Source organism: Typopeltis vanoorti, chromosome 19 (genome assembly GCF_054136105.1).
Source record: "Typopeltis vanoorti isolate ZY-2024b chromosome 19, IOZ_Tvanoo_1.0, whole genome shotgun sequence".
In the NCBI taxonomy this organism is placed as follows: domain Eukaryota; kingdom Metazoa; phylum Arthropoda; class Arachnida; order Uropygi; family Thelyphonidae; genus Typopeltis; species Typopeltis vanoorti.
This window is the reverse complement of record NC_143567.1, coordinates 69,943,067-69,959,154: the sequence shown is the minus strand read 5'-3', so window position 1 is coordinate 69,959,154 and position 16,088 is coordinate 69,943,067. Positions and strand designations below refer to the sequence as shown.

The 16,088-nt window shown below is 37.3% G+C and overlaps 1 protein-coding gene across 2 annotated transcripts in view; it reads right to left on the bottom strand.

Annotated features, from left to right (window-relative positions):
* LOC150096231 (inhibitor of Bruton tyrosine kinase) overlaps window positions 1-13,249 on the bottom strand; it is a 334,746-nt gene extending 321,497 nt beyond the window's left edge. For both annotated transcript variants that reach the window (XM_090408899.1, XM_090408900.1), the window contains exon 1: window positions 12,999-13,249. The gene's annotated coding sequence lies outside the window, so the exon portion shown is untranslated. The remainder of the gene's footprint in view (window positions 1-12,998) is intronic.
* Window positions 13,250-16,088: the final 2,839 nt, after the last annotated feature.

Genomic DNA, 16,088 nt, shown 5'->3' with positions numbered 1-16,088 from the left:
TGACTCCATGGAGGGTGTAGTAATAACAGTAGATCTGGAAATGCATACAATAAAGTACTATGAGAAAACCTTTTAAAAAAAAATTATGTTTTATATAATCTTGTTTTTTTTTTTAAATAAAGAACAATACAGTGGAACCTTGGTTGGCGAACTTAATTTGTTCCCAAAGGCTGTTTGGAAACCAAATTGTTCGAAAACTGAAACCATTTTCCCATAAGAATTAATATAAAATGGATTAATCCGTTCCCAAACCCCAGATGATTGTTTATTTAAACCTTTACAACAGTACTTCATGCATAAGATCGTATACAAACATAATGAAAATGCATAAAATCTTACATGAAAAGAATACACACACAATAGATGAAAATTGATCGCCTCTTTATTTTTTTGAGTATTGTACAGATCGTTGATTTTGCCATACCACACTGCATAGCAAGATCCGAGACACGAAGAAATCATATCCAAATATTTTCATGTTTAGATACGATTTCTTTTTTCATCTCTATTGTGGTTCTAACAAGTTTTCTTTTCGCTTTGCTGCTCTGCAGCCCCATGGTGGCTTAATTAATAATAATTTATGAAAAAACAACAACAAAACACAAAGAAAATCAAGAAAACTCACTGCAAATTTGAGCAGGTGTCTGCACTGAATGAAGGCTGCCGCATAACTGACGCTTTCCCGTCTTACAGCTCACCATGCGGAGCACGTGGTTGCCATTTGCCTGTTTGGAAACCGGGGCATTTTTTGTTCAGAAAATATGTTCGGGAATCGAATTGTTCGAGAACAGAGGTGTTCGACAACCGAGGTTCCACTGTATGTGGTCTAAGTTGTTTCGAATCGAATGAAGTATAGGAAGATGGTTTAATGTAAAATTAGGTGTAAGAAAAGGGTGCACATTATTTTCACTCTTATTCATCTTTATGAATCACATTATGACAGAAAGTAGCATTAAACTTAATATCAAGATTAGCTCTTTACTTTATTCAAGAGATGCTACTATAATTCTAAACAAATTCAGTGAATAACTACTGTTACAAATTTGCATTCAAATCAGCAATATGAAGATAAAGACTATGAAAATAGCCAGGAATATGGTACACATCAACTGAATTCTCAGACAAGATCCTTACATATAACGAATAAAATATTTCAGTATTTTTAGGCACATATATAGTATAAAATAGACAACAGAATAAGCAAAGCAGGTATGGTGGAGAGCCAACTGAATAAATCACATCATGGCATGAAGAGACCTATGCTCTGCATTGGTTGCATATCTAAAAGTATCTACTTCCAGTAGTACCAGGAATCCTGCAGTAGGATTCCTGCACTTTTTCTCTTCACCTCTGAAATCTGAAACATAACCTAAATAAACAGTGTCATTTTAGTTAAAATAAAAGCCTTCCTCAAAATTCTGAAAGAAAAAAAAAATTAAAACTAAAATAAAACCAAAAAAGGAAATTTCTTCCATATTCACAGCATTTGTGGTATAAACACCAATATAAATTATGTACATGAGTATGTGTACAGTCACATGCAGACATCAGATCAAACACCAAATCACTGCCACAACAACCACAATCCATTTTAACTGTCCAAACTTCACCCTTATACGATTCTCGCTACTTCAAAAGGTAGTACTTTTGAAGTACTACCTTTGAAGGTAGTACTTCAAAATTTTGAAGTACTACCTTTGAAGGTAGTACTTCAAAATTTATACCTGCACTTGTGTGTGTGATGCAATTATTCCATGAGATGCTTAATCTCCAAATTCCCCTTTCTGATTTTCCATGGCCAAGGATTTTCTTGCTTTATTATTTATCATCCATCCACTGTCTATTGTTCCCATAATCCTGAAAATCATTCCGATCTAACTTCTTACTTGATTTCCTACAATCCAACTACCTTAATAGTGAAGTCATTCTCCTTAGTGACTAATGTCTACAACTCCAACTGGCTACCTCTCCCCCCCCATTCCCAATTTCACTGACTAAGCTAGAAGAGAAACCAAAGTATTTACTACAAGAAATAACCTGAAGTAAACTGTTTATCTCACAACAAGAATTCCTGACAATCCTTTCCACTCATCCAATTCTTTAGCCCACTCACAACATGAATGTACTATAGGTTTAAGGAAAAGCCTTTTGTGGGTGGGAGCTATATAAAGAACGCCACTGTGATAACCAATTTAAATTCTTGGTAATTTAAATAACCTTATCCAAGTTTCATCTCTAGTGGAATACCCTTCTCTCAGCTATTTACAACCTCATGTCCTTTGGCACTACAATACCAAGTGAGAAAACCTGAGCTGCTTACTCTTCCTTTCCATGGTCACTATTTCTGTTCTCCAGACCTAGATATTTATTATGATTTTGTTACAGAAATTATCCATTTTAGAATGAGGGCCTTTATTCCCCACTGTGTTCAACAAAAAAAAAAAAAAAAAAAAAAAAAAAAAAAAAAAAAAAAAAAAAACCTTATCACATAATTCTGTAATTGGTTTGATATAAAAACTCTGACTTCATTCATTCACAGCCTACATGGAAGCTTGCAAAATCATCATTAATATTAATTAATAGTCTATTAATAAGTCTGACTCTGAAAGAAAACTTGCAAATCAAATTTCCTACCTATGCTTTCTGGTCTACACAAAAGATGATGGATGCAATTTCTGCCCATCTATGGTCCAACCAGTGCACTAAGATGGTACTATTATTACATGACACCTCCAGGGAGTCCAAAGACTCCTACTCTACAGCTCTGTCTCCACCACTAAACCCACCAACTACAAAGAACTGCACCAATGCCATCTACCACCCACCACCGCCACTAGTATTTTCACAGACAATCATAAACATCCATACCTATGGCAGGATTTAAATCTGCAGCCTTTTGGCTGGAGAGCAGATATGCCACTTGGCCAACCAGGCTGGCTAGTATATATATTGCAACATTACCAAAAAGATAAAGCTGATCCTAGCATCATTCTTCTCATCCAACTTCTAAATAGATGACCAAGACAAATTATCTCCTTTTTTACTTGAAACATTGCCTGACATATCTCCTATGGCCTTCCACCAGAAAGACATCTGAGGAATCTTGAAGAAACTGAATACCATAAAGGTTTCTGGTCCTGATGGTAGTCCATCAAGAAGCTGGTCTTGTCTCTTCATTATGGGCATGAAGGCAGGAATGGAAGAAAGTATGACCGATGAGCAGAAAGCAAGAATGATTGTGGGAACAAAAGAGAGACTGGCTGACAGAGCAAAAAAGCAGGACAATCGGCAATGCAAAAGACGCCATGATTGTACAAATGCATGAACTGAAGAACAAAGTGATTAAGATGAGAAATGAGATCAGGTGTATGTAAAAGAAATTACGTCTGGTGGATACAAGCAGAAGAGTGCAAAGAATAAAACAAAAGGTAGTAGAGAAAAAAAAAGTGGCAAATGATTCAAGAGTAGCACTGTATGAAGAGTTTATTATTAAAGGTGTGGTGGATGACAAGGTATTTATTATTTATTTATTTAGCATATGGCTCACACATGAAAAGTTACATCACGTTAATCCTTAATATATATGAACAGAATAATAGACACATGTACAATAATAAGACATAATACAGTCAAAAAAGAGACTCAAGAATAGACTATAACTGTATGTCTGGGTTGATTATCCAGTCAACTGGATAATCAACATCCATGCTACACCTTGGTGTAGCATGGATGAAGTCCGACAGGTTTCCCCTGGCATATTCTGCTGTAATATGATTAATTGTCTAGCAGGGTGATTCACAGTCATACTTGGGTGAGGCAATCATGTCCCCCATTTGTAAAGGTGGTCTGCACATCTGCCATGATTGGTGCGGATTCAGTTAAGGGTAGACCAAGTTTTTTGAGATAGATCAAAACCCAAAGACATCTGTGATGGGTCCAATAATTCATGGAAGTTCCCTGTTGAAGTGTTACACCACGACTCTTTCCACTTCTCCTTCATGTCGAAACTTGTCTCCGCAAGATTTTTTGCTGTTAAGATTGGAGGGTGCCTTGACTTTAGCCTGTTTAGGGGTGGGATGTCTTCATGGATTGGAAGACTTTGGATTTCCATGATTTTGCTGTATTCATGTAGAAGAAGAAAGTTGGATTTGTGAATATGTGGGTAGAGGTGGGATGTTGCTTAGCACTGAGAGCAAGCAGGTTGGAGTTGATTTCACTGTTCCAGAAATAAGGTGCATAGTGGTGTTAAGCTGAGCATGGCTTAACACTCGTATGGCTGAACAGCACCCATACAAGTGAGCAGTATTCAGCTGCAAAGTAAACTAGACCAAGAGCAGTGCAGCAAAGCATTGTTGCTGAGGCACCCCAAGTTGTTCCACATAGTTTTTGTAGTATATTGTTTTGTGCTTTTAGTTTTGATGCTGTGTTAATGAGATGTGGTTTAAAAGATAGAGTTCTATCCCAAGTGATGCCCAGATATTTTGGGAATCTGTTGTAGTTTAGCAGTTTGTCATTGAAGTAGACCATGAGTTCTTTGTTAGCCTGGACATTGTTCAGGTGAAAGCATGAAACTGACAAGGTGATAAATGGTTTTAATATGAGAAATAAATGTGGAAGAGAGTTAGTGGTGGTGGGAACAAATGACTTGAAGACAGAAGGACATATCAGAAGATCGAGAGAACAGTAATAGGAAGAGAAGCTGGTGTTGTCAGGTATGACAATGATGAGTTGAGACTGCAAGCAAAAATCCTATATAATGGTATGTACCAGAGCTGGGCGAGGAGGAAAGGAGTGCAGTTTGTTGTGTGGAATGCACTTGAGGATCAAATGGAAATAAATAACAGAGATGGACTGCACTGGAACCATTGACACACCCAGGGAGGAGGACAAGGGGCTCTGCCCCCCCTCCAACAGAAAAAGGAAAAAACACTAGAAAAATTTCCAAAAATCTTTTCCTAATTAAAATTCATTTTTTTTTTAAATTTATGTTGTATCATGTCTTCTGTTTCTATGCTATGTATGAATTAATGGTCACATAAGGTGGGAATACCCTATAGCTCTCGTGAATCCTAGCCGCTGTAAACGCAACGCGAACGAAGTAGCCCGGGTGCTACTTCGTTTGCCTGAGCCGAGCCAGAGGAGATTACAGGTATCATGTATTGGCGATCACTGCAGATGCTCAATCATAGCTCTTATGCAATGCATAGCATGTATTCTCAAATCGTCTACTCAACTCCCCCCCCCCCCTCAAGATCAAATCTTGAGTGCTCGGGGCCCCCCCTCCAAGATTAAATCCTGAGTGCGCCACTGACTGGAACAGATTTGGTATGAATCAAATGGAGACTGTTTGCTAGAAACAAGGGTAATAATAAGCGATGTGAACAAGATCTGGTAAGACTAAAGTGCTTGTGAATAGAAGAAAATAGAGTGAGAAATGAGAATGTGAGAAAAGGAATACAAGCAGGGCAGGGAAATGGAGTGGGTCAGAGGGGTTGATAAGACAGCATAAGGAGAGGAGATTCTGGAAGCAGTGGGAATGGTCAGAAGTGGAATGGCATAGGATGCAAGGAGAGTAGATAAACGTCAGAGATATATAGGACAAACAGTTATGCAGGTAAGCAGACGGGCAGGTGTTGAGCAGTGACAGATGAGAGGTAGCATGGGTAGAACTGGTTATAGACAAAGAAATGAATTACTTTTATTATTATTATTATTTCGGGCGACTCCAGGAGTCCTTAGACTCATAGAGGGAGGCCCTAAACATCATATCCACACAACTATGCGATTACATTCTCACAGTATCTATCATACCTTGCCTTGAACTCATTCACCATCATAGCACCCACAACAGACTCTGGCAGCTTATTCCACTCATTTACCACTCTAAAAGTAAAGAACCCAGCTCTAACACCCTTGCTAACCACACTCTTGCCCAGCTTCCATAGGTGTCCCCTAGTTCTCCCACCACCAGTCCTGATCTCAAAAATATCCTCTGAATTAATCCTATAGAATCCCTTTAGCAATTTGAATGTCTCAATCATATCTCCCCTCCTCCGCCTATCAACTAGTTTCTGCAACCCACAAATCTTCAACCTGTTCTCATATAGTTCATTCCATAGACCTGTTATCATCTTAGTCACTCGCCTCTGGATCCTCTCCACCTCCTCCCCATCAAGAAGGAACCGAGGAGACCAAATCTGGGCACAGTAATCGAGATGAGGTCTTATCAAGGCTCGGTACAGAAGTACAATAACTTGCTTGTCTCTGCTCGTCAAGGTATTTTTCAACAACCAAGTGAGTTGATGAGCTGATTTAGCTACTTTTGCAGTGTGCGCCCTAAACTTCATCTCCTTATCCACCAACACTCCCAAGTCCCTGGACTCATCAATCTCTTGGAGTACAGTTCCACCAATGTGGTATACTGCTGCTAATCTTTTCACTCCAAAATGCATAACCTTACATTTTGTCACATTAAATTGACATCCATTCTCCTTAGCCCAGAACTCCAATCTATCTAAGTCATCCTACAAGACTTTGACATCTTCTGCATTCACTATTGCCCTACCCAACTTTGCATCATCAGCGAACAAATGAATTGTTCCACTTAGATCCTTCCCTATATCGTTAATGAACAGATTAAACAGCGGTGGTCCAAGAACAGAACCCTGCGGCACACCACTAGTCACAGGCCGTCTTTTGGACTCTACTCCTGAATAAACTACTCTTTGATATCTCTCCATCAACCAACCATCTATCCATCTCACCAACCCTATATCCATTCCCATATGTTGTAGTTTACGGATTAGTATTCCATGTGGTATCCTGTCAAATGCCTTTGCCAGGTCCAGCAGTATCACTGTAAACCCATTTCCCTTATCCAGTTCAGCCGTCACCTTGTTATAAAACTTGAGCAAGTTACTGAAGCATGATCTACCCTTCACAAAGCCATGCTGTCCCCTGTACAGTATCTCGTTTTCATCAATCCATTCCTGTATTTTTCCCTTGACTACTTTCTCTAAGACCTTGACAACGACTCCTGATATGCTGATTGGTCGGTAATTTGCAACCGTAGTCTTGGATCCTCCTTTATGCAGTGAAACTATTTTCCCCTCTTTCCACACCTTCGGGACTAAGCCAGACCTGAGACTCAGATTAAACAACATGGTCAAGGGCATTGATAATTCTTTAGCCGCTTCACGCAAGACCCGTGCCGGTATACCATCCAATCCCACAGATGTGTTCACATTAAGGTTCTGTAATAAACTAGTCACCTCCACTTCATTCATTCATCACTATTCCCGTATAAACTAATGGTTCCTTCACTTTTTCAATGTCACCACCTGGATGATATGCTTTTGCAAAGTACGCGCTCAGTAACTCCACTATATCGACTGATTTAGTGACCTCCTTACCATTGTCATTCCTTAAAATCATTTTGCCGTGTACAGTTTTTTTCTTGCTTGCAGCATATTGAAAGAACTGTTTTGGATTCTCTTTTGCTTGCAAAGCTAGTTTCCTTTCATAATCCGCTTTTGCTTTTTTTACCACACTAGTTACCTTTCTGGCCTGCACTTTATACCGTTCGTGTGCCTGCAGGTCACCCCTTTCTTTAAATTCCCTCCACAGTTGTTTCTTTTTTTGCAGCTCAAGCTTAATGGTGTTATTCATCCATTTAACCCCTACTTGTTTTACTATTCGAACCCTAGGTATACAATCAGCCATTACCTCCTGTAAATGCTCCTTGACCACTTCCCATGCTCTATTGACGTCCAGCCCTTGCAGTTGTACATGCCATGGCACTGATCCAAGCAATCTCCTGAGCTTGTCATACTTGCCAGCATGGTAATTCCACATATACCCTGTCTTAATCGAAAATTCCACACCTTTAGCCACCTCCCAGGTCAACACCTTATGATCACTCTCACCAATAGGTGGCAACATGGTCATATTCATTACAGTCAAATTCTCAGATGTTATTACCAGGTCAAGCACTCTCACACCCCTAGTATTTTCAATTACATGCTGTCTCAGATAGTTATCCCTTAATAATTGAATAAAATCCATTTCCTTCCTCACATGTGTCCTCTCCTCCTTCCAATCAATGTTACCATAGTTGAAATCCCCCATAATAATTACCCTCCTTCCACTCATTTCATCAATTTCCCTATGCATACTATCTCCACCATCTATTCCATCACCTGGTCTATAGCAGCACCCAACTGTATATTTTATTCTGCCAGTCTCAATCTCACACCAAATAGCCTCAAATGAGCTCCTTTCACTATCCTGCGATACACCTTCAATTCTCCTTGGCTGCAGTTCATTAGCTGTCATCAATAATACCCCTCCCCCCATTTTATTCTCTCTGTCCCTCCTAAATACACTGTAACCTACACATTCTATCCCACTAACTATATCATCTTCCGTCAGCCATGTTTCACTAATGCCAATAACCTGTGGCCAGGAAGAGCCAATCAAGGCCAAAAATTCTTCCTTCTTGTTCCTAATACTCCTGGCATTAGTATACATGAAATGCAGTGATCCCTTAGTTCCACCCATATATTGATGCGTTATTCTAAATGACCCATTCCCATTTTTTGTCCTTAGTGCTGGCTCGGGTACATTATATACATTCTTACACTCATCTGTCTCACTGATGTCTGCATATCCATTCCCCCCTCTCCTTGGTAGTTCTAGTTTCCCTGGTCTTGCACATCCATTTTCACTTCATTCAGCAACACTCTTTCCAGTTTCTGCACACCAAGTCCATTCAAATGCAGGCCATCCATCTTGTATAAGTCCTTTCACCCTTCAAACTCATTCCACACCACACCGTCTGCATAACCTATGCATAATGTCATTTGCACTAAACTCCTCTCTGTCATACCGCGGCAACAGACTAACCATTCTAACTCTGTCACTCTTTTCTTTCACTACCTTTAACAATACTTTCAAGTCCTCTCTCATAAAAAAATTTATCACCTTTCAATTCATTCGTACCCGCCACAATTATTAATTCTTTCACCCTCTGTTTCTGCACTCTAATACTCTCACTTACATCCTTAAATTTTGCACCCGGTAAGTACAATTTAGTTACACTGCCGTCTATCACCCCTCTTAATAACGAGTCACCATACAACACTCTTTCCTTCATTTCAGAAACTCTCTCATTCTTACGCTGCTTATTTACATTAACCGAATCACTCTGGAAAGAGTTTTGCAGGTACTCTAATTGCCGCTGCGCATTTTGTATCACTGCGCGCAACCTAGTGATCTCACTTCCTACAAATAATTCCTCATTATTTTTATCATTTAAACCATTTTCTCTCTTACCATAATGCTATGCATTATGGGAAGGGTTACTGCCCAGACGGGTTTCGACCTTTATTGAGGTCTCATCAGTGGGAGCCAGACCTGGAGGTGAGATACCAATGTTGAAGTAATGTAGAAGTCATATTTTCCTATATGAGTTGCCAAAAGGTGTCGCACCTTATTATTAAAATACTCTGGATTAGAGATAGATAGTCGTTTAAAGTTTTTTCACCTGGTTATATTATAAATTAAAGATACCATACTAAGGCAAGTGATGTGAAGTCATACCACCTTTGACATGAGTTGCCCCAGTCCTGAAAGATACTTCAGGTGCAAACTTTGTTTGCTTACACTTGGATAATGGATTAAACCAAGTATATAATTTCTTGGTATCTTTAATTTATAATATAACCAAGTGAAAAAACTTTCAACAACTTATTCAGACCCATTCTCTAGTCATTGCTCTCACTTCCAGAAGCAGCCTCTCCAGATGACTCATACCAAAACCATGCAAATGAAATCCCTTTCTCTTATACAGCTCCATTTGTCCCTCAAAACTCAACCTGTATCACAAACTGCACTCCTTTCTCTTCAAACATTTCAGCTAACATACCATTCATGATCTTCGTTCTCTGCCTCAACTCTCACTATCACACCTGGGCAACATGCTGACTACCTTTCCTACCACACTTATTACTTTTTATTCTCCTCAACAACCTCCTGACATCTATTCCCCTTCGTTCCCAACTGCGTCATTCATTCCTACTGCCACTACCAACTCTTTTGATTACTTACTCCTCATATCCAACACCTCAATCACTCTACTCATTCTATCTCCTGGGAAACAAACTTTGTGCATCCTCTCATTCCCCATGCCTTTAATAATTGAATCCCAATACAATGCCACGTCATTCATTACCCCTTTCACACAGCCATCATTAATTCCAGTATTTTTAACTCTTCTATATGTATCTACAATTTTCTTCATTTCACTACTCATATGCTATATCTCTTGTCATACCTCTGCCAACCCTGCTCTCAAATCGTGTCACTTTTTCACCATCATTCATTCTCAGTCTTACCATCAGTGATATACTTTTTTCACCATCAGCCCTGCTTATTATCATATCATTAATTATACTGTTTTTTGCTATTACTCTCACATGCTTTCTAATCATTAGTTGAAATAATTTTTCCAGCATCATTTTCACACCTTCTTAACAGTGACACTTTTTTTTTAACCATGATAAATTTTGCTTACTATACCATGGTCCCCTCCCTCCAGATGTTTTATGTGGCTCCCACCCCACAAAAGGTTTCATTTGTAAACATATAGTACATTTGTACCCTGAGTAACTAAGGTTTTTTTTTTTTTCTGATACGGATTTTATATTATTTTGTATTTTACATACTCCAGAAACCTTACTCTAGAGACTAATTATCTTCAATCATTTGAAGTATAAGTTTACAGTTGAATTTTTGCTTGTTGTATTTCTTCATTCATACATTTTATGCTTGTTTTGCACAATTCAGTATGGGCAATTTTTTCCTCTTCATAAACCATCTTGTTTTCTCAGAAATTTTGTCTGTTTCTGTTCTGTGATATCAATATTTCAATTAAGCACTGCAAAAGGTTTTAACTAACAATGTAGTTACTTTGACAGAAGAACATCAGCACCTGTATTAAGATTCATAATTCTGTTGTTTATTGTTAGATCTGCTTTTTTAATGTTAAGCCCATGTATATTTGTTTTCTTTTGATCTTCAAAACATTTTTTTTCTTTCTTTTTGGCAGTTTATTTGAATCTTACTGAATACCATACCATACAAATGTTACTTTAATATTGAAGGTGGTGATAATGGAGCAATCCTGAAATGTTTTTTTTTTTTTTCTGTTACTTTTCTTTTTCTGTTTCAATGGGAATTTTTTGTCCACTTTTTTTCCTCTCTTTTTTTTAAAAAAAGTTAGAGGTTTTCTTTTTTTTCCTGCAGATTCTATTAGTCTTGCTCCACTAACATTGCTCATGTCATATCCAAATTTCATATCCAACATTCATCCATTTCTTGTAAATGTGAAATTCTGACATTAAAGTCTCCCACAACAATTTTGAAATATTTTCCTTTGTAGCAAGTTTGTGATATACTGTGAAATGAACCTTCTATTTCTTCATTGGTATAATACTGTTATGCATATACTTAAGATGACATTGCAAGTATATCTTTCATATCTGGATAATATTTGCCATTTGACTGAATATAATATACTGTCAAATTCTATGATAATGTTCTTCAATTTTTTTGTTGATCATCCAATTCCACTGAGTCATTTCTTATCCTGGCCTTTAATAGTATGTTATGTCTAATTTTAAACTGAAGAATTTCTTCATCCTCACATCTAACCTCACACAGTTGAAGAATGTCCAGTTTTAGTCACTTTAACTATTCTGTTAATTCAGTTAGTTATCATTTCAAGATAAAGCTGTCAATGACAGCATGATCTGATTAATAAGGGATTTTCAGAATCCTCTGCTTCAGGTTTAACTGCTTCTGCCATAAGCAGTAAAAATCTGGCCTCCAGGATACAAATACGATTTCATTTCTATTCAATTCATCTTCGAGGTTTATGTTATAATTATTATTATTATTTGACCTCCAGGGAGTCCAAAGACTCATCGAGGGAGGGCACATGCTCTACAACTCTGTCTCCACCACCTCACTGCATCCAACAACGCCATCTACTGCCTACCACTACCACTAACATTTCGAAAGACAATCACAAACATCCATGCCCATGGCAGGATTCGAACCCACAGCCTTTTGGCTGAAGAGTGGATATGCTAACCACTCGGCCAACCACACTCGCAAAGTCACCATGATGGGCCATTGTGGTGAATGGAAATAGTTTCAAATGGGATTGCCATTCCCATAACCACTCATCCACAGTTCTGATATCCAACAGATGACAGGGTTTTTCCATTAATGACCTGAGGACACATTCAGTAGCTAGTGAAAGTCCTGAAATTAAATGTTATGCTTAAAAATGGCAAGTCATTCATGATTATACTACAACTGCATCTTAGGCATGCCATGGATCTAGCATGTGGAAGGACAGTATCATGACATGTACAAGAATCAAAAAGCTGGTTCTTAATCTGATGAATTTATCTAACAGGAGACATTGGATATTTAATTGAATTATTCAGGGTGTGTGTATATATATATATATATATATATATATATATACACATACACACACACGATGGCAGTTTAGCAGGAACCAATATACAAAATTTTGTTCCTGAAATTGAAAATATAGGAGACCTTCAGCAACAGGTTGTAAAATCGTTTTAATAATCACTGCCTAATAAAAATTTACGCATTAAAAAATTAACTGTTGAATATGTTGGTATTGATATGTTAAATTAAAAGAACCATTTTTTTTTTTACATTTTCCATTAATATCTCTTTTAAGCGTATGTTGATAAAATTTATTCAGTGAATTATAACAGTAAACAGAATGGACTCAAAGTCCAACCACGTGTCATAGTATAAATTTGAATAACCATGAAAAACAGTTAAATAGAAATCTGGAGTTTTTGCATAAATATAAACACGCTGATATGTTTTCGTACATTTATAATAAACCATGTCAATTTCTGAAGTACATATATAACCGTATATGTTACCTTTCAACTGGAATGAAACACTGAAGTTTTGATTTCAGCGAAGGCAATAATACATGAGTAAAAATATTCCATAAGGAATTTTTTGAATAACCATAAACTATAAAGAGGGATTGAATTTATAGTTCTTTTTGTGCATGAAAATGATATGCCTATTCTGAATTTTTAGCTATCCAGCATCAACGCTTAAAATATTTGCTAAAAAAATTGACACGTGCAATTCTGAATAACACCAACAAAACGTAACAGCCTTGCTGTCTTACATAACTTAACACACTGATCTTTCGACTTGTATCGCATCAATTTACGTAGCTCACAAATCCAGATCCAAAGTCACCTAGTGTACAAGAAGATAACCACTAAAACAAACAATAAGCAAGCTTTTTTTTTCTTTTCTTTTTTTTTTTTTCACACAATTTTTTATGTAGTCATAATCACAAATCAGCTATCTGTAAGGTATCACAGAATTGTATGAGAGAACGGTATTAAGGAAGCAGAAGATACAAATGGAGTTCAACAGGGCTCAGTACTGAATCTGTCTGTATATCAGTGACATTGCAATAGCTTTTAGGGAGATATTTGCAGATGACGTGAAGCTGGGGAGGTTGGTATTCAATAGGCAGTTCAATCTCCAATGATAACCAATTAGAGATAGCTAGCCCAAGACCATCACTAACTTTAAGCAGCATCTAATGAAGAGACAGCCAATAAGTACCGCCATCTTGTGGTACCTAACATAACATTTCTTCTGGTTCCCATCTGCCATACGGCCGCGGGAGGGTAGCTAAATGCTACCATTCTAGGGAGAGATGATTATGAGCAAGGTGGTTTCCCGTTGCCTTCCTTGCCGTAAGTATTTATGACTGTAACCTGTGTGTTAACGGGGCCGGTTTGCCTGCTTGCGGGATGAAAAACCCCAGATAAACTGGCGGAAAAAACCCTGCTGCCCACGCCCAAGACAACATAACATTATTAAAGTCTAAAATATTGTTGGTTCTACAATCAATTATCTTGAATTCAGGGGAAAAAAATAGTTGCGGGGAGAAAAATCCACTTGTCCTTTTCAGAGATTGACTAGCTCAATCAAAACCGATTGAAGAAAGGCTGCAAAAAAGTTCCTCTAGTCGATGATTAGAATCGAATTTACGGACTCTTTCTTCGAGCGGCCAAGATCAGTGGACGTACACGTCACTTCCACTGAGCTCCGCATGCATAATAACAAAAAAATCAAAGAATCAGCTAATGTATTTTATGTCCCTATAGGGAGAAGGTGAGGTCCTACCTAACTTTTGGAGACTGAGGGAAAATTCATTCTCTTCTGGCAGCAAATCAGATATAGCTGGCCCAAAACCATCACTAATCGTACACGCACCGATGAAGAGTTATGGCTGACAAATATCGCCATCTCGTGGTCCTTAATGCTAACCAGTGGCAACCCGTGAAGTTTTAAGTGGGGTTGCTGCCTATACAAAATAATTTTTAAAAAAATATTTTTTTCCTAATCAGTAACAAATTTATTAATAAATAAATATACAGATTTATTTATTAATAAATTGGTTACTAAATGTTAGAATCATCATGTTTTGCTGTCTGCAAACAATATGGGTTCCACAGTCAATATTCTTGAATTTACCAGACGAAAAGTCGAAGTTACGGACAAAAAAAAAAAAATCGCTTGCACACACCAGACATAGATTTACACGGGAACCAGTCTAAAAAAGGATTACTAAAGGTTTCTCTAGTCGGCGACTACAACAGAACTAGAGACACTAATCCTTCAGGCAGTCTAGTGAGTGCCGACACTAAACCACCTGAAGTGGAATAATAATAACAATAGAATAGAAAATAAGTTTATTGTCGTTCATATATACATATATAGAGTATTTACAATTATTATTATTATTATTATTATTATTATTATTATTATTATTATTATTATTATTATTATTATTATTATTATTATTATCATTTGACACCTCCAGGGTACAAATATATAAACTTATATAAATTATAATAAGAATGCTGCATTTTTTTGCAATTTCAGTAATGTATTTATAATGCTATATTTACAATAGATAAAAAATATTTTTTATAATAATGAAATATTTTTAGGGTAAGTATGTTGATTTCTATAATGTTTACACAATTGCAATAATCATCTTTAGTGACATTCCAACTTGTAATTTTTACAAAATTCAGCACACAGTGCTGCATATGTGATTTTTTTTCTACATTGCATTTGAATTAAAATTTTGATGATGATACTTTTTTTGCATCTATATTTAAAACACGTGTTCTTCTAATATTAACAGTGAAGACTGCACGGAATTTTTGAATAATGGATAATAATAATAATAATATGATAATGTCTCAGATAAATTTCATACAGATATCTGTATTGATATATTATTATTATTATTATTATTATTATTATTATTATTATTATTATTCCTGATACCTCCAAGGAGTCCGAAGACTCATCGCGGGAGGACATCTTCAATGGTCTCTACACCTTACCTCTACTACGAATCAACGCCATCTACCGCCCACCTCCAACACCACCACAACTAGTAATTTTTGTCTGTAAATTGCGTGTGTTCTGAAGGGCCGATTTGTATGTATGCCGGATGAAAAACCCGACTTTCCGGGAGAAAAAACCCTGCCACATCCGTATGAGATCGGCTAACTCACCATCGATTGAAATTGACCAGATAAAGATCCCTCCCGTCGCGACGAGAATCGAACTTAGGCCTATTCCAATCGAAGGGCGCAATGTACCGTCGTTCTTCCAATTGCGCTACGGAGGCGCTATGTATGAAATTTAGGAATAAGAATAGGAAAATGTCTTGGATTGAGTTTCGCTGCCGTTTGTATTGGTGTTAGTTTGAGTGTGCAAACCGTGATGAATTGAAAAAATTGAGTGGTCTCGCGTTTTTTGATTAGTGTGATATTGTTGGGACTTCCGAATGATATATTTTGAGGTAAGCTTTCTTCCTTTTGACTATTTTTGTGATTACACATTGCTTAGCTGGTAGACTCTTCGTGAGTATAAGGGATTTGTCAATAGACGCTCTCAGGTCGTCAGGAATAAGA